Genomic DNA, 24,173 nt, shown 5'->3' on the forward strand with positions numbered 1-24,173 from the left:
AATGGAACTTCTTCTGCTTGTCAGTGCGGGCAACTTCTGCAGAAACTGTGAGGATGTCCTCTTCTTCGACATCCTCACAGCATCTGCAGAAGTCGTTACATGCGAATTTCTGTTCGTCAGCATGTTTCCTGCTTGGTCGTTTAGTATGGAACCATCCGTATAGAAGTCTATGTAACTTCTTTTTACAAGAAAATTGTAGTCCAATCGGTTATAACAAGAGGAGAGCTACAGTACTTTCAGAGGCCACCGTAGCGCAGCGGTTAGCATGTCCGCCTATGACGCTGAATGCCTGGGTTCAAATCCTGGCGAAACCATCAGAAAAAAATTTTCGGCGGTGGTTCTTCCCCCCTAATGCTGGCAACATTCTCTTTGGAGATAAGTTTTACATGCGACACGCCGTTCGGACTCGGCTATAAAAAGGAGGCCCCTTATCATTGAGCTTAAACTTGAATCGGACTGCACTCATTGATATGTGAAAAGTTTGCCCCTGTTCCTTAGTGGAATGTTCATGGAGAAAATTTGCATTTTACTTTTCAACAAAAGTGGCTCAGGCAATGTGTAATCCACACTGCCTGGAACATCGGGCATTGTATCAAGAATGACACAGTGTCTTTGGTCGCCGCATGCCACGCCAAAGAGAAAGCTCCCTTAGCCTAATAACAGTGGTAGCAGCATTTTGTCTAGTCACAATGTCCAGAGGCATTAGGCTTACCATTTAATTCAGTGCATCAGATGGTGTTGCCCTGTGCTCATGTGATGCACAAAGAAGCCATCATTTGAATACGGCTGAGTATTGAACGGTAGGTGGACTTTTGAAGCGGCCTCCACCAGACAACAACACCATATAAATTTTTAAATCTGATACCTACAGTGCATGACACTCGTAGGTATCAGATTCTTGCCTTTCTTGCCCTTTCCAAAAAATTGGACTTGTAGTTCCAATTACTGTTCAGCAAAACACCCAGGTATAGAGTAACAGATTCATATTTTTAGATGTTTCAAAGGCAGTGGCTGGATAAGAACTATGGTAGACGTGCCAAGTTTTGTGCTTAAGTGACTGCAGTGGGCAAAATTTATATGCCTCATAGGATACAGATTATTATTTATACATGTTACAAAGGAAATGGCTAGACCATATACTAACCCTTATTCCACAGAGGACATACTAACCCTTGATGCACAGAGGCCCTCCTGAGTAAAATATAATAGTCTTATATATAAAAATCGATTTGTGTTTCTTTGTAGGTTTGTTTATATGTTTGTGTGTTCCTTATAGACTCAGAAACGGCTGAACCGATTTTCTTGAAATTTTCACAAATGGTGCATAATGATCACAAGTGGTGAAAATAGGGTACTAAATTTTGTGATATCTGAAGGTGGGGCGAACCCTCCCCTTACCTTAATTTTCAGAAACGCCAGATCTCGGAAATGGGTGGTGCGATTTAAGTGAAATTTTGTGTGCTCTCATATAGCATCGTAAAAATAAAAATTTGGTATCCAAATTTCGGATGGGGTACCTAGGGGGGCCGCCCCACCCTAAAACCTACCAAACATATATTTAGACCAATCACGACAATATGGGACTCAAATGAAAGGTATTTGAGAGTAGAATACGAATCTGATATCGAAATGTGGGACCACGTTTCTGGGGGTCCACCCCTTTCCCAAAACACCCCCAAACAGGACTTATTGGGTTGCCCAAAAAGTAATTGCGGATTTTTTAAAAGGAAGTAAATGCATTTTTAATAAAACTTAGAATGAACTTTAATCAAATATACTTTTTTACACTTTTTTTTTCTAAAGCTAGTTAAAAGTAACAGCTGATAACTGACAGAAGAAAGAATGCAATTACAGAGTCACAAGCTGTGAAAAAATTTGTTAACGCCGACTATATGAAAAATCCGCAATTACTTTTTGGGCAACCCAATATTTACTGACCTTGGGAATATGGGGCTTAAATAAAAAGTATTTGAGTGTAGAATTATAATCTGATATCCAAATATGAGACCAAGTGTTTGAGGGGCTGCCTCTCCCCAAAAACCTCCCCCAAAGGTGACACATTTATGACCATAGCCACATGGGGCTCAAATGAAAGGTCTTTGGGAGTAAAGCACAAATCTGATATCAATATTCGGGAAAAGTGTCTATGGGGCCAATTTTCTGGGGGTCAACCCCTTTCCCAAAATATGGGGTTCAAATAAACAAAACACCCCTAAATCGGCCATATTTACCAACCATGTCAATGTGGAGATTAAATGAAAGGCATTGAGGGATAGAGCAAGAATTGATACCCACTTTCGGGACCAATTTTCTGGGGGTCAACCCATTTCCCAAAATACTCCACAAGCAGCAATTTTTTAGTGACCATCGCAAAATGGGGCTCATATAAAGGTATTTGGGAGTAGAATACGAATTTGATATCGAAATTTAGGACCATCTATTTAGGGAATCACCCCTTCCCCAAAACACCCCGCAAAGGGTAAAAATTTTTCGAACATGCCAATATGTGGTATGTAAGATTAGAAAACGAATTTGATAACCAATTTTGGGCCCATGTGTTTGAGGTACGGCTCATCGTGTAAATTCCCCTAAACCAATGGCAATATGGGCATATTTTTCATATATGAAAAATCCGCAATTACTTTTTAGGCAACCCAATTTTTCAACAATGGAGTACACCTTACATCCAAACTTAAATTCGTAGACCAAAAAAGATGATATGGGATTCGGACAAAGGCACTTAAATTGTCAAATTGTTAGTCAAGCAATATACTATTTTCGTAGCATGGTATCTCACTGAAAGCTCTTTAATTGTCGAAAATAAATATTCCAAGGAAACTTTTGTTCCATATAAAGTAAAAGAAGGCGCAGTGGAGCGGGCCCGGGTCTGCTAGTTTTTAATAAAAATTCACTTCTTTCTGGCAACTTGTAAAACTCTATAGTTTGTTTATTGTAGAAAAACACTTACCCCCCCATAATACTTTGATGCATTTCAAGTAATTTTCCTTTTCATATTGCATCTTCTATTGACTACTCTGTTCTTCTGGCAATGTTTTTGTTTATGAACATAAGTTTTATTGTTTTGCTTCTTATTCTTGCTGTAGTTTTTTTTTCCTCATGTTTTGTTGTTTTGACCTTTCTCAGTGGAAAATTAGTCAGTGGCAAACAAAACTTCTCTAGGGGAAAAACAAAGAAGTAGAAGAAGAACTACAACACAAAATGCAAGAAAAACAATGACTCACCTAAGGACCTCTTCTAATATAGTGCGTATATATAAGGGTGGATTAGAAAATGTGAAATAACCTCAAGATTAAAAGATAAACTGTCAAAGTATCCAAATGGTTAAAGGCCGTATTCACAAAACCTAATGAAGCTTAAATGAAGCCGTATTTGGCAGTTATAAAAAGAAAATCTGTCAAATAAACCTTTTTCAAATCTAAATACTTTAAGTTTTGTGAATATGGCCCGAACTCTTTTAGTACTTTTAAATGACGTGTTTTTTCAATAAACAGACAAAGAGGTGTCACATATTCTCTTTCCTTATCAATTTCATACTAAAGTAACATTCAAAGTAATTCAATATCTAATAGTTGAAAAAATTTGGCTGACTCAGTGGTTAGCTTGCTATTTGTGTTTTTGCCTGTGGTTGTATTTGCCTGTAGTTGTATTTGCCTTACTTTTTGTAATAAATTACTTTTGACAAATTTTGTCCTAATGTAAACAAATTTTATTACTTTTTGTGATTATCTGTGCATTTTTTATTTGATGTATTGTTAGACTTTGGGACATTTACATTTCAGGCGGCAAAAAGCTCCTTACATATTGGTCGTCATAGACACAAACAAAAACAAGTGACCAATTGTCCTTAGCTTGGCATACCATTTAATGACAGTAGCATTTCAGTAATAAGCAGTGAAACAAACAATAACAAAAACATTCAAATGGTTTTTCACCTGTGTGGTGAATTTCGAGAAGAGTGCAACAGAAAAGGTTTAACAAATGCGCAAGACAAAAATAGAAGAGAGAGAGAGAGTGGAAGTGAGAGAGAGAATTTAAAATTGTGTAAAATTATGAAATACGAGTTTAAACAATGACTGTTTGTTAAAAAAAAAAGTTTACTACTGCTTATTATACAAATCATAAAAAATTTGTTTGTATATTTAAAAACAAAAATTAATATCCTTTATAAAAAAATTGTAAAAGAATTAAATACGTTATTAAATACTAAATTCAGAGAATGTATTAAATAATGAAAAAACAAGCAAAAATGCGTTAGGTTCGCCCGGGCCGAACTTTGGATACCCACCACCTCGGATATATGTGTAAACCACCTTTCCTCAAAATCCGATGAAATATGCATACCTTATGCCCCATAGCAGCTATCTTGAAATATGTTCCGATTTGGACCAAATGCTAATAAGTACAAGTCATTGTTCAATTGTGTATAACAAAATATTGGTCTTTTTAGTAGCCACAATACATCTAAAAATAAACCGATCTGAACCATATACTACACGGATGTCGAAAAGCCTAACATAAGTCACTGCGTCGAATTTCAGTGAAATCGGACAATAAATGCGCCTTTTATGGCCCCAAAACCATAAATCGTGAGATCGGTCTATATGGCAGCTATCCAAATCAGAAGCTATCTGAGCCAAATTGAAGAAGAATGTCGAAGGGCTTATCAAAAGGCACTGTCTCAAATTTCGGCAACATCGGATTATAAACATGCCTTTTATGGGCCCAAAACCTTAAATTGAGAGATCGGTCTATATGACAGTTATATCCAAATCTGGACCGATTTGTGTTATATTGCAGAAGTACGTCGAGGGGCTTAACCGAACCCAATGTTCCAAATTTCGGCGATATCGGACTATAAATGCGTCTGGGCCCAAAACCTTTAATTGAGAGATCGGTGTATATGGGAGCTATATCCAAATCTGGACCGATCTAGGTCAAATTAAAGAAGGTTTTCGAAGGGCCTAACACAACGCACTGTTCCAAATTTCAGCGAAATCGGACAATAAATACGTCTGCTTTGGGCTCTAGGCCTTAAATCGAGAGACTGGCCTATATGGCAGCTATATTCAAATCTGAACCGATCTCGGCCAAATTGAAGAAGGATCTCGAAGGACCTAACACAACTCACTGTTCCAAATTTTAGCGAAATCGGATAATAAATACGTCTGCTTTGGGCTCTAGGCCTTAAATCGAGAGATCGGCCTATATGGCAGCTATATCCAAATCTAATCCGATCTGGGCCAAATTGAAGAGAGATGTCGAAGCACCTAACGCAACTCGCCTGTCCAAATTTCGGCGAAATCGGTCATTAAATACGTCTGTTATGGGCCGAAGACCTTAAATTGAGAGATCGGCCCAAATGGCAGGTGTATTCAAATCTGGACCGATCTCGGCCATTGAAGAAGGATATCGAAGGCCCTAACATAACCCGCAATAACAATAGTGAGGTATAGCGCATTTTCAGGGTTTACTAGCCTTTGGGCAGAAACTAGTAAGTGGAGATTTATAGCCATAGTCCAATAGCACCTTTTTGTGTCTTTCCTGTATCTGAAAATGTTCAAAAATTTTTTTTCGTCATCTTTAACCCGTCGTCCACCAAAAAAATGGAGGCCTCCGTTGCACAAAGATTAGCTTTTTCGCCCTTGACACTGAACGATTGAGCTTGAATTCCGGTGAGAACATCGGAAAAAAGTTTAGCGGTGAAGTCGCCGTTACTAATGCTGGCGACTTTACTAATGCAAACACCATTTGCACTTGGGCTCTTAAAAGGAGATACCTTATCACTAAGCTTCAACTTGTGTCGGGATGCAGTCAACGGTTTGTGATAAGTCTCCCACTTTTTTCTGTGGATTTGTTTGTAGGGAAATTCTCACTTCATTTGACCTCTACGGAACCTTCTGGCGAAAATTAGAATTCTTCATAAAAAGCATTTGAATTTTGCCAAGCATATTGAATTTACAGTAATTAAATTAAAACTGCAAAACATTTTGAATTGACTACTTAACGGAGGCCACCGAAGCGCAGAGGTTAGCATGTCCGTTTATGACGCTGAACGTCTGGGTTTGAATCCTGATGAGAACATTAGAAAAAATTTTTCGGCGGTGGTTTTCCCCTCCTAATGTAGGCGACATTTGTGGGGTACTATGCCATGCATAGAAGCCATGTAGAAACTTCTCGCCAAAGAGGAGTCGCACTGTGACACGCCGTTCGGACTCGGCTATAAAAAGGAGGCCCCTTGTCATTGAGCTTGAATTAAAACCTTAATCGGACAGCACTCATTGATATGTGAAAAGTTTGCCCCTGTTCCTTAGTGAAATGTTCATGAGCAAAATTTGCAATTTTCATTTAACTGTGAGTAAAGGAAGTTCGTTTCTTACCTTACCAATAAAATACCAGTAACTTCTTTTCTAAAATGGAGAAAAATGTTTAAAAATTTATCAAAATTTAAAATTTTTTGTTAAAAATAGTGAATTTTTCTCAATTTTTTTCCCCCACAAAAGTTTAAATGGCATTCGAAAATCCAAAATGTAGCATTTTTGACAGCAGTTTTTTTAATGTTTGTCTGATTATTCTTTTTTTTTTTTTTGATTTTTTCAATATTATTCATTTAAAAATTTGGTTTTTCTTTTTATCATTTTTCTAACAAGCTCAAAGTACCTTCTTATCTCAATTTGTCGGCACTTGATTCACGGAGACTAATCTCAACACTTGACAACCCCTTAGTTTTTAAAATACATTCAAATTAAGTTCTCTTCAAATGCTCTTTAACACTCTAGGCTAAGCTCTTTACCCAACCAAATATAGAAAAAAACAAAAAACTGCTCTTCATCCGATGGTCTTTGTGATGGTAGTGGTGGATATGGTGAGTACTGAAATGTTTATCCTTCGCGACCCATAAGAGGCTCAAAAGACATTTGTAATTGGAAGTCACAAGTTTCACAAGCCATCAGTCCGTCCTACGAGTTCACAGACAACAGACGTGGTCGCAAAACCGAAAAAAAGAAAAACGAATATCAATAAAGTTGAACGTTGAAAGTTAAGAAAAAAAAAAAATTTAAAAAGTTCTCACAAAAGAAAAGTTCTTACAAAACAAATTAAAAAAAAATTTTTCACAAAAAAAAAGTATAATAAAAAAGAATATCCTTAATGCAAAGTTCTACGCAATAAAAATTAAGTTCAACGTGTTATTCATTGTCGTGGTTCTTTTGATTAACGCTATTGTGAAGAGAGATAGTAGATGAGTAGCATTAAAGTGAGTGCATGTACGTATATGCCTTATAGAGTGTTTGTGTGTGTGTGTATGAGCGTGTGCCACTGGGTGTATAACTTCATTATTGATAAGTGAGTGTGGTGGCATAATCTTCAGTGCACTAAGAAGTGAATCAACAAAAGCAACGACAACAACAACAGCAAAAGCAACAACAAAATGCAAATGCATATTAAAATGAAGTAGGAATATATGCATAAACAACAACAACAACAACAACAGCTAGGCTGTGTTGTGTAATCGTAGAATAACAACAGCTACACCAACAACATTCAGTTTAACTTAACATCGATACAAATGCGAGTTTCGTGTTTTTATTTTTGTTGAGTGCTTTTTCACATTTTTTTTTCGTGTCAGCATACGAAGAAAGTAAAAGTTGTAGCGAACAAACCTAACGATGAAAACGAAAGTTGAACAAACAAAAAAAAAAAAAAAATGCTACACAACTCCTTTCGAGTGAGTCGTGGTAATGGTAGTTGGCCGTCATAGTCGTCGTGGCATTTATTTGGCGTCAGACAAGGCGGCAGACTGCGACCTCAAATATCAACTTAAAAAAACACACACACACTCATATATATATATATATATATATATATATACATATGTAAACATCAAAGCAAACAGAAACGAAAAGTTTGTTTTTTTGTATTGTGGATTATGGAAAGAGAGGGGAATTCGGGGGTCTATTTTATAACCATGGAATGACATAGTTTTGCTTCTTTTTTCTCTCCGTTTTTTTTTTGTTCTCCATTCTTCTATGGCAGCCAACGACAACGGCTGAACGCGTAATCACATAGTTTGTCCTTGATGTCGTCATTAAGTCTCTGAAGTATTCCCATCCATATAAAATTGCCAGCACATTCACATACAGAGCGACATGTGAAAACTCATATTGTATACATAAAGTATTTTCGAAAAAGCTATGCCTAAAAAAAGAAAACCGAAAATTGTTGTTTAAAAGTCAAACACATTTGAAAGCGTTTTATTCCTTAGTTTATGGGTTAACACATCCGTTCATCATTATCATCATCGCCATCATAGTCAGCATTGCTAATAAGGGCGCTAACAAAGTTATAGTCATACGCACCAGTGGCTACCACCTTTTTTAAAGTTTGTCATACGCTCCCATGCCTGAATCAAATTGTTCCCTATATAGGCTAAAGATTGAATGATTTGCATTACCATTCGCTTGGAATCGGTATGAAAACCCAGGGATTCGGTTGAACTTGAGTGTTACTGGTCATAGACATCGTTACCGTTTTTGGTAGGCTCCTACCAATATTGGTAGGTTTAACTGCACTTGGCAGGTTGATAGGCTGACCTCAATTTTTGGTAGGTTTTTCCAATTTCCTATATATAACTTAATTTTTTTTATTTCTGTGTATTCGTTTAGAGTCCAGAGTAAAACCAAGTGATGCCCAGGAACCAAATACTGTTACTGCTTCCAAATGTTGACTGTAACTGATACGAGAGTTTAAGGATCTCTTCCAAATGTCGTGAATTCTGGGAAAGAAATGCGGATTTTTTATGCGTGGGATAGAACCGGAAAATACAAGTAAAAAATATATCGTGTGGGAACGGGTACCGCTAGTTCTTTGACATTTGGAATGGTTGGATCTGAGGTGTAAACGCACACGATGTGCAAAATTTCAAGACCCCAGGTTATCCGGGCGCATTTTGGCAGGCCTCTAAATTAGGTCACCTCAATTTATCGAAAATTTATTAGGGCTGCCAAATCTTCATTTGTGGTCCGATTTCCAAATAGTTTTTTTCTAAAAACGAAAATTAAAATTGAAACAAGTAAAAAGGCATTAAGGATACCCACCAACTCGCGTGTATATGAAAACACCTTTTTGCCACAATTTGGTGAAAATTGGATAACTAATGCACCCAAATTCAGCACAGACATTGAGTGGTCTAAACAATATAAGTCACTGTTGAATTTTGTATTTAAAATTTCAGTGAAATTGGATAAAAAATAAAGCTTTTATGGCCTTCAGACCCCTTATCGGGCGATCGGTCTATATGGCAGCTATATCTAAATAAAATCCGATCTGAACCATATTTGGGTCAGATTGTTTTAAATTTCAGCGAAATCGGGTAATAAATAAAGCTTTTATGGGCTTTAGACCCTTTATCGGAAGATCGGTCCATATGGCAGCTATATCTGACCTATCTAATCCATATTTAGATAACTTGAGATTCGCTCGTTCTCACAAAATATGATACTCGGTATTTTTTATACCGATCACCGAAGAATCATAGGGAAATAACCAACCCTGTAAAATATATATATACTCTTGTTTGTCTAAAGTTCTAAGAAGATCTAGCCATTCCTGTTCTTTTGTCTGTTCATCTGTCTCTCCATCCCGCTGTCGGCATAATTAACGCTACAGTCCTTAAAAATAAAGATATTGAGCTGAAACTTCGCAAACTTTACTTTTTTGCCATAGGCAGATCAAGTTTGTAGATGCGCTATATCGAGCAATATCTTGATTAAAACTCTAAGGCCCAAAGAAGCCGCACTTCTTGCCCAATTTCGTTGAAATTTGGCACTGTGTGGTGTGTAATCAATGTCTGTGCGGAGTATTGGATCTGAACCTATTTAGATATTGGAGGCCTAGCTCAGAGGCTAGTATGTCTGCCTATGACGCTGAACGTCTGAGTTTCAATCCTGATGAGAACATCAGAAAAAAAATTTCTGCGGTGGTTTTCCTCTCCTAATGTAGGCGACATTTGTGAGGTACTATGCCATGCATAGAAGCCATGTAGAAACTTCTCTCGAAAGAGGTGTCGCACTGTGACACGCCGTTCGGACTCGGCTATAAAAAGGAGGCCCCTTGTTATTGAGCTTGAATTAAAACCTTAATCGGACAGCACTCATTGATATGTGAGATCTTTGCCTTAAAGGAATGTTCATTGACAAATGTGTATTTGCCCATTTTGATATGCCATTATACTTTCTTATATACATACTATATGTTTCAGTTGAGGGACAAAACTGGTCTCTGTTTGTTAAAGATAGTAGTTAAAGATTTCCATTTAACTTCTCCCAATAGGCCCGTGAGAACGACACTTTCTGAAACTCCTTAGATGAGGATTCAGTTTCTCTTATGGCTTCATTACATCATGCACATAGAATGTTAGAATCCCCTATTTTGTTTTGTCATTTAAATGATAGTTTTTTTCTCATTTAAAAAACCATTTAAAATGTATGGAAATAAGGACTTTTCAATAAACAATTCGCTTGTTAATTGCCTTTTTAAACGATTTTTGTTCTGATATTTTTTATTTTTCTCAATAAAATCTGGTTAATTCTTAATTAAAATTTTAATATCACACATCGCTGAAACATCAATTCGAATCACTTAATCACTTTTTAAGGTGATTCCATTCCAATTATTTATTTGAGTAAGCATGTTTGCAGCATAAAACTCAATTAATTATGTAAATAATAATAATCATTCGCTCTGTTGATCAATTAAAATACCCAATTAATAACAATCATACGTTCCAATGTCCATTGAAATTATGAAAATATATAGAACAAAATAGTAAAGATGAGTAAAAATGAAAGGAAGTAAAAACGTGCTAAGTTTGGCAAGGCCGAATCTTATATACCCTGCACCAAGGAACACATTAGAGCAATATCAGGTTATGGACCGATTCCGACCATACTTGGCGTGTAGGACGTCATAGGAGAAGTCATTATGCAAAACTTCAGCTAAATCGGATTAGGATTGCGCCCTCTAGAGGCTCAAGAAGCTTAAGCTGCAGGTCGGTTTATATGGGAGCTATATCTGGTTTTTAACAGATTCAGACTGCACTTAGCACATATGTTGAAGGTCATAGCAGAAGTCATTGTGCAAAATTTTAGCCAATTCGGATAAGAATTGCGCAATCTAGAGGCTCAAGAAATATAATCTGGAGATTGTTTTATATGAGAGCTATATCAAAACATGGACCAATATGGTAAATGGACAATTTTGGTCCAATTCCAACCGACCTAAACTAATACAAAATATTTATGTAAAATGTCAAGCGCCTAGCTATACTCTTTCGAAAGTAAGCGTGCTTTCCACAGGCAGACAGACGGACGGACGGGCATGGCTAGATCGACTTAAAATGTCAGGGCGGGGGTCCTTGACCAATATATCGATGTGTTACAAACGAAATGACGAAGTTTGCATACTCCCATCAAATGATGATTGGTATAAAAATACAATTTTAAGAGGAAAAAATAATTAATGAACTAGTGGTTAATATAATTAAATAATATAAAAATGCTCGACTTAATTAAATCAAGTTTGTTTGTTTTCTGAAGTAAAATATTTAAACACAAATTGCGCAAATATGCATTAATGTTTGGAATATGGCAAACAAATATTCTTTCTCTTTTGTAGAACTTCCTTCATTGATAATAATCATATGCTTTGGTAGTCAGAAATCTCTTCACATATCTTTCTTCGTCATATCTTTTTTTGACATCTGAAAAAGATGTTTTAAATTTTATTGGTAATATTAGGATCTTCTATAAAATGTAGTTAGCAACATATTGCAAATGTTTTTGTTGAACTGAATTTATAATGCTAAGCCCAAACTTCGAAAATTTCTCCAGGCGGATTGATTGCTTTATTCAATTTTCGAATAAGGGGCCTCCTGTTTATAGAATGCCAACGCCGCACAGTGGGAGAAAAGTGAAAAAAAACTAGTAAAAAATATGCCATGTGAGAACGGGCAGATATATCTCTTTGAAATTTGAAATGATTAGAGTTGAGTTGTTGGCGGGATCGTGTGCAAAATCGAATTTTTCTGAAAACAAAAATTCAAATTGAAAAAATTCTTCGAAAATAACGAATAGAGTCATCTTAGCAAAATTTTTGAATCTTGCAGATAAAAATATCAAAAAAAACCAAAAATAAATTCAGCCCGTATTTCAAAAAAAAAAACCCAAAATGCACCCTTCGGGCAAAGATAGTTTTAAAATCGGCATTTTTTAGAAAATTTGTTGTGGAGGCTACAAATATTGTTAGGTCCGACAAAATTTTCGCATATTCTTTGAGGATATTTGCTCATTAGCTCTAACAATTTAAAACTTCAAAGAGATATCCCTACCTGCCAGATTTATTATTGTTTTTTCGATGCTATCCCATTGTGCATCATTAGAAGGGGATAGTCACCTCTGAACAAATTTTCAGATGTTTTTGTCAGAATTCAACATCATACAAACAAAAAATTTGATTTGGACCGTACTCGGCACAGTTGTTGGAAGTCGTCGTAGAACACTACATGCAAAATTTCAGGCAAATCGGGCAAAAATTTCGGAAGTCATTTCGTTGGAAGTCATAACATAAACTTACATGCGAAATGTCAGTTCAATTAAATAACAACAACCTATCGAAAGATTGGTTAGTATGGGAGCTATGTCATGTTATAGACCATACTTAGCACGATTGTAGGAAATCGTAATGGAACACTATGTGCAAAATTTCAGCCCAATCGAGCTGAAGAAGTCAAGTCGAAAGACCACTTTATATGGGAGCTATATCCAAATCTGAACCGATATGGCCCATTGCAATTCCCAACGACCTACATCAATAAGAAGTATGTGTGCAAATTTCGTGCTATTGTGATTGCCACATACGGACGGACAGATAGCTGGACCCACAGACGGATGGGCGGACGGACATGGCTTAATTGACTTAGAATGTCAAGACGAGCAAGAGTATATATACTTTATGGGGTCGCAGATCATTATTGAGGTGTTACAAGCGGAATGACTAGATTAATATACCCATCTTCGAACGCTATTGTGATATTCACAGACGGACGGACAGGCGGATGGACGGAAAGACGGACGGACGGACCGATGGACGGACAGACTGATCCTAGCCAAGAATATATAGATTTTATATGGTCGGAAATGGATATTACGATCAATGTTGCCACTCAAGAAAATTATTTCCTACCAAAATTTGAGAAAATTCCTACCAAAGCCCACTAAAACCTACCATAGCCAAAAATGGGTGTTCATTTTTTAGACTCCACAAACTAGAGTTGGCCATATGATCATTCCATTTTCAATGAACAACCGTGCAGAGATTGGATACGCCAAAATGAATCCATGAGCATGGATCCCTCAACATATGAGGATGGATCAAAGCTGCTCATATTTGTATGTAGCTAAAATATAGCCCTGTTATCAGTTCAAAGGCATTAAACTCACAAAAGCCACATTTTTTACCCAGAGTTTATTCCTTGATACTCGTACCAGTTACAGTTAATATTATCAGAAATTAAGAACTTTTTCTCTAAAATTCGGCTAGTGGAACAAATTTTCTGTTAGGACTTCCAACAATCGTGTCAAGTATGGCCCGAATCATTTTATAACCCGATATAGCTCCTACACAAACCTATCTCCCACTTGGACTTCTTGAGTCCCTAAAAGCCTCAGTTGTTGCCTGATTGAGCTGAAATTTTGCACGAGATGTTTAGTTAAAACTTCCAACAACAGTGCCAAATATGGTTCAAAACGGTATTTAACCTGACAAAGCTCACATACAAAACGATCTTCCGATTTAACATCTTGAGCTTCTGGAATCCACAATTGTTAACTGAATTGGCTAAAATTTTGCACATAGTGTTTTATTATAATTTCCAACATCAATGTTAATGATTGTTCAAATCAGTCTAGAAACTGGTATAGTTCCCAACCAACCGATCCCTTGATTAGCCGTCTGCGACCCTTAAAAGCTTAAATTTCTGCCTCATTTGGTAGATATTTGGTATGTAGAAATTTTAAGCAGAATCCCAAGGTTCAGCCCGGCCGAACTTAGCACGTTTTTCCTCCTTCAGTAATTAATTTGCTATTTATAATTTGAGGAAACCTACCAAAAATTTAGGTCAGCCTAACAACTTACCAATTCTGGTAGGAACCTACCACCGTAGCGCAGAGATTAGCATGTCCGCCTAGGAAGCTAAACGCCTGGGTTCGAATCCTGACGAGACTATCAGAAAAAATTTTCAACGGTGGTTTTTCCCTCCAAATGCTGGCAATATTTGTGAGGTACTATGCCATGTAAAACTTCTCTCCAAAGAGGTGTCGCACTGCGGTACGCCGTTCGGACTCGGCTATAAAAAGGAGGCCCCTTATCATTGGGCTTAAAACTTTAATCGGACTGCACTCATTGATATGTGAGAAGTTTGCCCCTGTTCCTTAGTGGAATGTTCATGGGCAAAATTTGCATTTGCATTTACCTACCAAAAACGGCACTCTGATTACGATGTATGGCAATGACATTGGAATGGAATGACAAAATGCATATACCCCCCTCCTTCGGCAGTGGGTATGAAAATGATAATAATCATACGCATCATTGTACCATTTCAATATTTAGTTAATAATAATCATACGCATCATTGTACCATTTAAATCTTTAGTTAATAATAATCATACGCATCATTGTACCATTTAAATATTTAATTAATAATAATCATACGCTATGACGGCCAACTACCAATTAAATATTTACAAGATTAATTATACTAAAATAAATTAAAATGGAAAAACTGTTAAATATATGCTGCTATTAATTAATTGAATCAAACAAAAGCAATAAACTAAACAATAACTGTTCCAATAATATACAAACAAACTATTACCTCTGATAGTTAAACAAATGATTACTCAAGTCTTGCAGCGGTTTGTTGACATTTGCATAATGTTTCTATCCTTACAAAGTCAAGGGAGCTTCACAATATCTAAAACAAGTAATGACTTTTTTACAAACTTAAAAAAGGGCTTTGTGTAAATTGCTAGAATAGAAAAAGCTTCAGCTTAAGAAAAATTAACAAAAAATCAATTATTAATTAAAAATCACTTCGAGATAGGAGATATATGCTTAAATATTTTATTACAGTTAGATTGTGACTATTGTGTTATCCGACAACAATAGTTCCTTACAAAAACTTTTCCTCTCTTAAAGAATGAAAAAATGGCTTATTTCAGCAAAATCGTCACCGTACATTGTGCCTCCATTTTCAGCTGTTCTTTAAGCCTTGAATTTCATGGAACCTAATTCCACCTCTTATAACCAATAATCCAATCAAAGACATCGTGCTTGAAATAACAATCTAGTACAATGATTTTTGTTTTACGGTAGCTTGAAAACCATATTTTATGTATTTAATAAACCATCTAATATTTATATAAACGAAATGCTTCTATACGCCTCTATTTGTGTGTGAGTGTGTGTGTAATATATTCGATTTTTTATACGCTTTAGCTTCTGAAATTGAGTCGGCTGTTAAAGGACTAAGAATTGTAAATTGCTACTCTGCCTGCATGGTTGGTGAGCTGTAAAATAAACAATTTGAAATGCTGCATTGAAATTAACCAACACAACAACAGCAACAATAACAACAAGACAAGCAGATAAAAAAAAGGATCCCCCCTTAAAAACCACAGGAAAGTGCTTCAGTCAGTCTTGTCTTTTGGCTTGGTAATTGCCAATCTGCCGGCTATGTAAAATTTTGACTAACATACAAACAGAATAGGAGCCTAACAACAACAGCAATCTGCTCAACCTCTACAAAAACAGCTACAAATTGGTGCGTAAACGTTTTTCCCATTAAAAATTCAATTTTTTTATTATCCTCCGTTTTAAATGTTTAAAGTAAGAGCGTTTGTGTGTGTGTGTGTTTGATTGCGATAGTGAGTATGAGTCTGTTTGTGTGTAGCGTGTTAGCATCTGCTGTTTATCTCAGTGTGAGCTTAGCTTTGTTGACTTTTTATAACAGCCACTCACCGAGTGCCCAAACGACCTAAACACACTCACACACGCGCACTTTACTCGTATGTTTGTTCTCTCTCTCTCTTTCTCTCTCCTTTATTAATAAATGGCTTTTTCTTTTATCATTTCCCCATTTGCTCTTTCGTTGGTTTTGGATTCTCATTTTTTGGGTTCTTGGTTTTGGTTTTGTTTTTGTGGGTTGTGCCATTCGCCCGCCTTTTATTATTGTTGTTTCTTCTCCTCGTCTTCTTCGTCTTCTACTTTTAAGACTTCTGTGATGTTGTTTTTATTTTTTATTTGTACTCTTCCATTGTGTCTGTGATACCTTTTGTTGTTCTTGTGGTTGTTGTTGTTTTCCTTAAATAATCCATTTGTTGTTGTCATGTGGTTTGTTTTGTTCATTTCATTTGTGTATGTGAATTATGTGCATATTCCATATGTATGAACAGTGGCTCAAAGGCAAAATGTACAAAAGAACAACAAAGAAAACATGGCTAAAAATTTCAATAAACAACAAAAGCGTGCTAAGTTCGGCCGCGCCGAATCTTATATACCCTCCACCATGGGTCGCATTTGTCAAGTTTTTTGAATGACTTTTTCAAGTAGAAAAACGACAGTCATAGATAAACAGTGGAAGATCGGTTTATATAGCAGCTATAACAGGATATATACCGATTTAAACCATACTTGGAACAATTGTTGGAAGTCGTACCAAAACGACATATTCAAAATTTCAACCATATTGGATAAGAATTGCGCCCTCTAGGAGCCCAAGAAGCCTAATCAGGAGATCGGTTTATATGGCGGCTATATCAGGATATGGACTGATTTTGACCTTACGTGACACAGTTGTTGAAAGTTAAAAAAAAACACTTCATGGAAAATTTCGAGCAAATCGGATAAGAATTGCGCCCTCTAGAAGCTCAAGAAGTCAAGATCGAAGATCGGTTTATATAGCAGCTTTATCAGGTTATGAACCGATTTAGGCCATACTTGGCACAGTTGTTGTAAGTCATCACGCAAAATTTTAGCCAAATCGGAATTGCGCCCTCTAGAATCTCAAGAAGTATTTGAATTATTTGGTTACAATCAAATGGGGAATTGATAGCGCCATCTATGGTTTCATGAGGTTATATCGGAGTATCCTTATTTAAGGAGGCCTATATCAGTATGTAGACTGATTATGATCATACTAGACATGGATGCAGAAGCCATAACAGAAGTCTTTGTGCCAATTTTAAAGCAAATCGGATAAAAATTGAGGCTTCAAGAAGTCAAATTCAGGTATCGTTTTCTATGGGTACTATATAAGAATATAGACTAATTCAGATCATACTTGGCACACATGTTCGAAGTTAGAACAGATGTTTTTGTGCCTCATTTCAGGTGAAAATCAAATCCGAGAATCGGTGTATATGGGGGGGCTATATCCAAATATGAGTCGATATGGTCCATGGTCCAGAGGACATAACACTCAAAAGTTTTTTGGACTTTATATCCGCTTTACGTGGTTCAGAAAATGGAACTCAACAGCAGGTTGTGAGCATACAAAACAACTATGGGAGGTTTAAATCTTCGGCTAGTCTGGAGATCGGTTTATTTGAGAGCTATATCGGATTATGGACTAATTTAGAAGTCAGAAACCTTGACCTTGACTGGAGACTCCCTTAATCGGGCTCGGAGATTCGCTGGACGGCTTACACCAAAGTCTAGACGGCTAGATTCGGAAATCGCACCGCAGCCGACCAAAAGACTGGGGTCACCTGGGGGACATCCCATGCCCAAAAGAACTAAGGCGAATCATAGTAATATGGGTCCCAGGAGCTTTGCTAATGTCGCTAAAGACAGCTTGGTGATGGCAGTTGTCGGATGAGGATGATGACAATCGGAGACATGCAGTATTCATACTAAACTCCGGCAGTCTCGCTGACCTCAACAAGTCTGATGGTGTTGTGTGCTACGGATTCAACAAGTTGAAGCTGTAGTTCTATAGAAGTGGTGAATTTGGGGAATCAGGAGATGACTTAGCAGTTGTTGCTGATCACTTGTCTGAGGAACTATCGATCACATCTCTGAGGTCGAGGATTTACAGGAGACCCTGCCGCGATCGGAACAGAAGAGGAAGACGTCGAAACGGGACCCGATAAGCCCTGTGTGGGTGGGTTATCCGGTTGGATTGAGCTCAAGGTGGACGCCAGCGGGCAAGGACAGAACTCAAAAGGGACTTCAACGACAGCAGCCCGTGAAGCATATAGGGAAGAATCCTTCAAAGAGTGGTTCCACTGCGTGGATTATGACGATCGAACGAATCTTGTGAGTATGAACTTCTGGCGGACTCTGAAGACGAGGCTAACGCAACAGTGGTGGAAATTGTGAATCTTGACTATGGTCTCGTTTCTGCAGAAAAATCTCCATTATTGTGAGGCCGCTTCGACGGCACTAAAGGTCCTTCTGATGGCAGGAGGATTTGGCGTGGTTCTTACTCAAAAGCCATAGGTGTGTGGAGGAATGGTTCGTGGACTAAGAATTGGTGGATTTAAACTATTCTTGCAAAGATGATGAACGAATCTTTTGAGGATAAACTCCTGGCGGTTGTACAAGAATTATGTGAACTCGTTTTTGTTGCCCGGTAAAATGCATATGAAATTATGATTGACAACCTGCCTGAAGACCTGGCGGTTTTTTCCAGTGACGAGGCTCATTATCACATTACCGGCTGCGTCAACAAGCAAACCTTGGTTTATGTCGATCGACCACGGACTATAGGACACCTCAAGAACAACATTCGCGACGCCAAGGCCAACATACCGATTGATATGCTGCAAAGAGTAGGACACGGATATCAAAAATCGACTCGCTAATGGGGAAAAATGGGATATTGTATTGTCAAATAAAAAACGAATTAATTTTACCTTTCAAATAAGTTTTTCTGGCGCACCTTGTAAATTCTCGATCGTGTTGACATTCAAGTTGATTTGGGCAGGTTCGTCCATTAGTCTGTCTGTCGACAGCACGGTCACTTTTGAAGGAATAAAGCTAGGTACTTCTTATTAGTGTATTTCGGTTGGGATTGTAAATTGGCGAAATCAGTCCATGTTTTGGTATAGCTTTGCCATATGACTGAAGTATTGCACGTTGTGTTTCGTTATGACTTCCAAGAACTGTATTAAATATGGTTGAAAACAATTTTGCTAATTATCACCTTTGAGCCACTGTCTACATTTGCAATATTCTGTTGAGTGTTATGTTGGATGCTGCTGGTCCATTGATTACCTCTTCTACTGGCTGATGGTTGTTGGTGTCTGCCTGTAAGAAAAAAGTTATATATGTATATTTTTGTATAGTTTTTGTAAAAATTTTTTATTGTATTGAAAGGTGGCAACTTTTTGTTGTTGTTTAAAATTGTAGTTGTATTGTAGTTGGATAAAAGGTCTGTTGCATTGAAATGGTCTTAATAGGGTTGAGAGTCATATGTTAAGCCAATTGTTTTGGCTGTTATGGCAATTGTAGAGAAATGCACTTACGATGAACAAATTGAACGAGAATTTCAAAAGATAACTACACTCAAAGCATTCAATTGGTCTATATAAAGACAAATTCATTTTAAGTTTAATTTAGTTTTAAGTTTAAAAAAAGCAATTCGCTATGAGGTAAATGATATATTTTGAGAACCTCAATCACTACTGTGGTGCTGGAAATTATAACATTGTGCATTTGTTTGCAATGGAGAGAAAAAAAAGAGAAAAACTAAGGGTCTAGCTTTTTAGCATAATGATCGAATCAGAATCACCTACTGATTATGTTTCTGTCTGCAAATCCATCTATCTGCACGTTCATCTGTCTGTATATCCATTTGTCTATCCGTCCATCAGTCCATGTAAATATCTTGACAAAACACAGATCACAACTTTCATTATTTCATCCTCAAATTGGGTAAACAATGATATTTGATCTAGAAACGAAGAAATGGTTCAGAATTAGATGTAGCTTCGATATAAAAATAAGTCAAATTGTGACTAGTATAGCTATAATGGAGGCAATTGGCCCCATAAAACTCTTGGATTGGCATTCCTGCAGAATGTCATAAAAATCGGTTCAGATATAGATACAGCGCCTAAAGATAGGTTGGGTTAGGTTGAAAAGATGGTCCTGATATTAATCCGCCCCATGCCACTATGGACATACACCTAAGCCAGTAATCGGCTTGTTGTGCGCTCTAAAAACTAAAAACAGTAACCTCTACAAAAAAAGAAAATCTTTAAGTTAGGAATTCCGTGCTACTTACAAAATCCTTAATTGTTTTCAGTAGCACTCCCCTAAGTTCGATCATGTCTGGTATTGTGTCTCCACCTATGTACCGGTATCTGTTAGACGCGAAAGCCGGGCAATGACAAAGGAAATGCTCCAACGTCTCATCGTCTTCCCCGCATGCCCTACACATGCAATCACTTGCCGCACCGATTTTACATAAGTGAGCTCGTAGTTCTATGTGTCCCGTTATGATACCAATAGCTATACTGACCTCCTTCTTACTTCCTTTCGGTAATAGCCTCGTCTTCTCACAATCTAGATCCCCCAATAAGATTTTCGCCGTCCTACCAATCGTTTCGTTGTCTCACAATGTTGCATGCGCATTCGTCGCCCACTCCCTTAACTCGGACTGCGTCGAGCCGAAAGGCTTCGGGTTAACCAAGTTTATTGACGGCAGTCTTCTGGCCTTCACCGCCAAATCGTCTGCCCTTTCATTTCCCCTTACTCCGTTATGGCCCGGCACCCAAACGATGCGTATTTTGCCATCCTCAGAGAAGGCGTTAATCTCCTTCTTAAACTGCAAGACTGTTCGTGACCTTACCGTCCTGGTTGTTATTGCCCTTATGGCAATTTTACTGTAGTTAAAGACGTTCACACTCGACGTCCTCGCGCATTCCGTGATCGCCCGTATCTCCGCCTGCAGGACCGTATTATGGTAAGGCAGGTTAAAACAGATCTCAGTCCATGGGTTCTCAATGTAGACCCCCAGGCCCACTCTGTCCTCTAGCTTTGATCCATCCGTGTAACATGATCTTCCAGATGCCAATACTAGGGTTCCGTCAATCCAAGACTTTGCCGATGGCAGCAGTGCCTAGCACTCGACTTTAAGGTTCATCTCAGGTATCCGATCGAAAACCTCTTCCCTTCCTTACAGGTTTCCCATCGTCGCCTTGATTATACCGCGATGGTATGAGTTGCTCCCATCCTCAATCCATTCTCCCATCGCCTTAAGTATCATAGCCACAGCGGCTGCCTCACAATTAATCTGTATGTCAATGGGTCGGATAACTAGAATAGTCTCCAGTGCTCTACTGGGCGTGGTTCTTATTGCTCCGCCTATGCCAAGATAACATGTTCTCTGAACCTGTTTTATGGTGCTTATGTTGCACTTTTTCTCCATCGCAGTCCACCAAACTATTGAGGCGTTAGTGAGTATTGGTCTAATTGCGCTCCTGTAGAGCCACTGGACTATTCTCGGATTCAGGCTCCATTTTGAGCCTACGGCCCGTCTACACAGTGGCCAACATCTGTGTGCCTTCTCAGTACGCTCCTGAATGTGACACTTCCAATTCAGTTTCCTGTGTCCAAGATCACACCTAAGTTTTTGACCGTTTTCAGATATCGAAATCGTCTTATTGAGGAAACGTGGTGCGTTAAATTGGCCCATCTTCGTCTTCCTCGTTAACAGGCATATTTCAGTCTTCTCTGGGTTAACATTGAGACCTCTGGGTCTAGCCCAGTCATATGCCAAATGCAAGACCCTTTCGGTCTTTTTGCATAGCTCGTTCGGATCCTTACCCCCTTAGAAGTATTAGAACATCGTCTGCGTAGCAGACTGGTTCAAATCCCTCCTCAGTCAGCATCCGTAATTGGTCATTTATGGTGGTCACCCATAGGAGTGGCGATAAAATGGCCCCCTGTGCCACTTTCTCCCTCATATTTATGCCATGGGACACACAATTTATCCACCTGTTCCTTAGCATATGTGTTTATCCAGTTTCTAAGGACCGGGTCCACCCGGTACTGGTCTAAGGATTGGATCAGTGTATCGGTCCGCACATTGTTAAGAGCCCCCTCGATGTCAATGCATACCGCCAATGTGCATGTTTTGGCAGCGAAGGATTCTTCTATTTTGTGCACAACCTCGTGCAGGGCAGTTTCCACCGACATTCCCTTGACATAGGCATGCTGCTTGTATTCGAGCAGTTCGCTGGATGTCCTACTCTTTATCATGGTGCCCACAATATGTTCCATGGTTTTGAGTAGAAAGGACGTAAGGCTCATGGGTCTGTAGGTCTTTGGTATCATGCCTTTCCGGGCTTGGGTATAAACACCAACTTTGCCACCAGCCAGACTTTCGGAGTATATGCAAGTCTTAGACACGCTGTGAAAATTTTGGCCAGATGAGGCGCCAGATAGTCTGCCTCTTTCTGTAGTAACGCCGGAAATATTCCATCAGGTCCGAGTGACTTGAATGGTTTGAAGCTCCTCAAGGATTCCTTTACCATATATTCCGTAATTTAAAAACTTCAATCACCGTCATTATTCCAAGATTCCGGTGTCTCCGTGAGTCCCTTCGTATCCTGTGGAAAATGGGTTTTCATCAAAAGCCTCAACATGTCTTCCGTTGTCTCTGCTCTCACTCCCATGCCGTCTACCAAAGTTTCAGTTTGGACGTGGGTTTTTGAGAGAAACTTTTACCTAAAGATAAGTTTCGCTTGATTTTTGATTCTAAAGCCTTTTGTAGTCGCATTTATCCGTTAAACTTCTCCAAATTCTGCAATATTCTTTGTATGTATGAGAATTTTGTGGAATTTTGTATAGTTGTAGGGTATTTTATGGTCGGCATCTCCCGTTTTTTGCCTTACTTTACTTGCTTTATAATATGATCACAAATATGAAATAGTTACAACAATTACCCACCCTCTTGCGACCTACATATGTCAATGCCCAAGACTATCGTCCTTTTCTTTTCTAATCCCCTTGACTTATTGGTTTCTCTTGTTCACCCTTTGCTCCTACACACTTTTCCGTTTAGCTTTTCTTTGCTAAGCTTTATTTCATTGTTAATTAATCACATTAGTATTCAAATAAGTTCCCTTTTATATTTGCACTGTAGGTTGATATAGTTTTGGTTACTTCACAGTTCCTGCTCCTTTTCTTCATTTTCTTCTTCTCTGTCTTTGCCTTTACATGAGTCTAATGTAATTATAATGATTAAATGCCATCATGAAGTGCTCTGTCTTTGTTTCTCATTTGGAGTACCAACGTAGTAGTGGGGTAGTGGCGCTTGGGGTTTTTCAAAGAAACATGGTATACACTGTAGTTATTATTAACCATTTTTTGTAACGTTCATATTTTTGGTTGTCAGCTTCCAGGAATTTATGCGTCTTCATTATGTTCATTATTTTGATTGAAGGTATTACTCTTCACCAGCAGCAGTGGAAAGAGTAGCGGAGTGTGATAAGTAATTTACCAATTGCGTGAGGAATTTAATATAAATAGCCTAGAGTGAAGGCAAGAAGGAAGGTGAGGGGGGCCTAAAACTTTATTCAAATACCAAATAGTAGTAATTTAAAAGCAATGTATAAAATTTGCTGAAAATTAGACAAAAATGTTTGCTTGAAAAAGTTGTAATTTTTGAGCAAGGTTAAAAAAGAATACAGAAAACAAAATGCCAAAGTTTTTATACATCAAAAATTTATTTTAAAAAAAATATGATTTTTATACCCTCCACCATAAGATGGGGGGTATACTAATTTCGGCATTCTGATTGTAACTACTCGAAATATTCGTCTGAGACCCCATAAAGTATATATATTCTTGATCGTCGTGAAATTTTATGTCGATCTAGCCATGTCCGTCCGTCTGTCCGTCCGTCCGTCCGTCCGTCTGTCTGTCGAAAACACGCTAACTTCCGAAGGAGTAAAGCTGGCCGCTCGAAATTTTGCACAAATACTTCTTATTAGTGTAGGTCGGTTGGTATTGTAAATGGGCCATATCGGTCCATGTTTTGATATAGCTGCCATATAAACCGATCTTGGGTCTTAACTTCTTGAGCC

General features: G+C 37.9%; 1 protein-coding gene across 10 annotated transcripts in view; it reads left to right on the forward strand.

Annotated features, from left to right (window-relative positions):
• The first annotated feature begins 6,992 nt into the window (after positions 1-6,992).
• LOC106081007 (mucin-5AC) overlaps positions 6,993-24,173 on the forward strand; it is a 146,839-nt gene continuing 129,658 nt past the window's right edge. For 5 of the 10 annotated variants that reach the window (XM_059361358.1, XM_059361354.1, XM_013242669.2 and 2 more), the window contains exons 1-2: positions 6,993-7,283; positions 15,574-15,898. The gene's annotated coding sequence lies outside the window, so the exon portion shown is untranslated. The other 5 variants (XM_013242670.2, XM_013242668.2, XM_059361353.1 and 2 more) reach the window with 5 other exon arrangements.

The sequence above is a fragment of the Stomoxys calcitrans genome, chromosome 2 (assembly GCF_963082655.1).
Source record: "Stomoxys calcitrans chromosome 2, idStoCalc2.1, whole genome shotgun sequence".
NCBI lineage: Eukaryota > Metazoa > Arthropoda > Insecta > Diptera > Muscidae > Stomoxys > Stomoxys calcitrans.